The sequence below is a fragment of the Branchiostoma floridae genome, chromosome 5, assembly GCF_000003815.2.
Source record: "Branchiostoma floridae strain S238N-H82 chromosome 5, Bfl_VNyyK, whole genome shotgun sequence".
NCBI classification, from domain to species: domain Eukaryota; kingdom Metazoa; phylum Chordata; class Leptocardii; order Amphioxiformes; family Branchiostomatidae; genus Branchiostoma; species Branchiostoma floridae.
Genome location: NC_049983.1, coordinates 4,518,221 through 4,520,829, shown reverse-complemented (window position 1 = coordinate 4,520,829; position 2,609 = coordinate 4,518,221). Strand labels below are relative to the sequence as shown.

Genomic DNA, 2,609 nt, shown 5'->3' with positions numbered 1-2,609 from the left:
CGATGATTTACAACACAAAGGAAAACATAAGCAGGTGATAGTTGTTTTTGCATGTCCAGTACTTGTTTCAGAAGTTTTGTTTAACTGAGCCGAAGTTTGTCCAGCAACTTGTAGGTACCAGGTAACGGGGCCATGTAACTCTCACGAACATGCAAATGAGTTCTCATGAACATGCAAATAACCTCATGGATTTTTTTTTTTTTTTGAAATTGGGAAAAATAGAAGCGGCGATTCCGAGAACCAACAAATTAAATTGGTATGGCCTTAGGAAGTTAATGGATCATACTAAAATTATTCAGGAACCATTGCTATTTTCTCTTTTACATGTAATAACAATCAGTATATACTTACATTATAGGACATTTATGTATTAAACCCAGTGCATGGACCAGTGCAGGTTAGTGCAGGTAGACAACAGAAATACCAGCACAGCTCTTAATCTAATTTTACCTGCACTAACCTGCATATGCAGGTAGTATTTCGAGCCCTGGTTTGCCTTTTCCATTTTACTTCCCCTGATTCACCAGTCCTGTAGAATTTTCCTTTAAGTTTTAAGCTTCCTTCATCCCAAAATTCTTCCTGGCTCCTTGGATATCAAGTAGATATGCTAAGAAATGAAATGGTGTGTATAGCAGAGTCAGAACATAACTTAATGCCCAAGTACTGAGCATTGTTGCCTCAAACTATCATTTCTTAGAGAATTCACATTCAGGAATTGTCCTTAGATTTAAAAAGAACAAATTATGTAGAAATATGATTAGGTTGAGCTATTTCTGGATTTTTGCTGAAGACAACAAACATTTGCATGTGTAACATTTGTTAAGTATATGTCATGTTTGAAATTGTCATGTTAAATCAAGGAATGCTTGTCTAATATCTGACTAGTAGACTCACGTGTTACTATTACTAACCTTGTAAAAGGGATGCCCTGTCACAGCACCTTGAGGAGCATAAAATGACTTTTTTCTTTCTGTCTGCAGTAACTGTTGCACCTACGATGTCTGCAACAGACAACATATCATAAAAATACAAACAACATATGAGAAGTTGCAGTTTTCGTGCTTCAAACAACGTTAACAGAAATACAAACAAGAAAAACATGTTCTCTATACAACAAGAGTCTGTACCAGTAGCACAAAAATCCTCCACGGAGTCACATAGCTTCCAGTTTTTATTCAGCCTGCTTCCTATTGAAGTAAAAACACTGCTTGTCCTGTCTACTAGTAATGAAGGATAAATGTATCTATTATGTACATATTATGTATTATATATAAGTTTGACAATGAAAGAAAAGTGTCCTCATTTATTTCAGTTGACTTTGTTCAACTGTATTGTTATGTCTCACTAGAGTTTTGGCAAGCCTAAGAAAATCACGAGAAAAAAAAAATTCCTGTCTACTGACCCTAATTTTTTCAGGACTGAAACAGGAAACACAACAATTTTTTTCCAAGGCCTTATATATTTCATTACCAGGGAACAATCAAATGAATACTAGTACAGTGTAGGAAGGTAAATTCCATCTGATTAGAGCTACATGCAGATGTTTCCGTACCCCAAGTACTGTCCGTACCCCACTACCCCTAAATGTCTCCATACCCTCTTACCCCTAGTAGTGTTTGTGCCCCTGGATGGCGTCTACACGCATGTCAAATTTCATCTGTTTCCCTCAAAAATGTTTCCACCCCAGGGCTCGAAATACCACATGCATATGCAAGTTTGTGCATGTAAAATTGGTGTGGTGCAAGTAAGTTTGGACCAAACTTGCACCAGTGCAAGTTACTTTTATCCACTAATACCTGACTTTAGAAAAAGCTTACACACACCAAGAATATTGTCTGCCATTGAAAGGTAAAAGAAAACAACACTGAATAAAAAAATAGCCTAAATTTGTTACCTTTGCCAGAATGGCTAAGGTTATGTTTTCGGTTTGGTGGTGTGGTTCTCCCCGTTTGTGAGCAGCATAACTCGAGAGGAATTCGATGGATGCAGCTGATATTTGGTGGGTGGGTAGGGGTGTGGAAGACGAAGGTCGAGTTCGATAATGGGCCTCCTAGCGGCTTGCTAAGGTACTGCAGCGGGACCTGCATGCTTGATATCTCGCGTTCCGGACATGCTGCGGTCGTGATTTTTGAGCGTTAGGGAGCCCTTAAAGCAGGGAGTGATTGCTGCGAGTTTGGGCCCCCTAGTGGCTTTCATGGAAGTGCAGGCGCCGGTTTAATTGCAAACTTTTGTCTGCGGACAGCATAACTCGAGAAGACTTCGACGGATGCAGCTGGTATTTGGTGGGTGGGTAGGGGTCTGGGAAACGAAGGGGGAGTTCGATAATGGGCCCCCTAGCAGCTTCCCTTGGTACTGCAGCGCAACTTCCGGGTGTGTTTTCTCATCTTCTAAACATGATATGGTCACGAATTTTGGGTGTTAGATAGCTCTTATGCTCAGGAGTTAGTAACATAAGTTTGGGCCCCCTAGTTGCCCTTATTCTTGGTCTACAGATTATTAAATCTTATGTGTACATAGCATGTATATACCCCATCATGTTTAATGTACTGTCCCTATAAACAATTTTCTTGTAATCGTATTGTCTGGTTCATAGTCGTGTTGACCTCTTT

The 2,609-nt window shown here is 39.6% G+C and overlaps 1 long non-coding RNA gene across 2 annotated transcripts in view; it reads right to left on the bottom strand.

Annotated features, from left to right (window-relative positions):
- LOC118415364 overlaps positions 1–2,609 on the bottom strand; it is a 13,073-nt gene that overhangs the window by 4,981 nt on the left and 5,483 nt on the right. For both annotated transcript variants that reach the window (XR_004831113.1, XR_004831114.1), the window contains exon 2: positions 912–1,001. This is a non-coding gene — a long non-coding RNA (uncharacterized LOC118415364). The remainder of the gene's footprint in view (positions 1–911; positions 1,002–2,609) is intronic.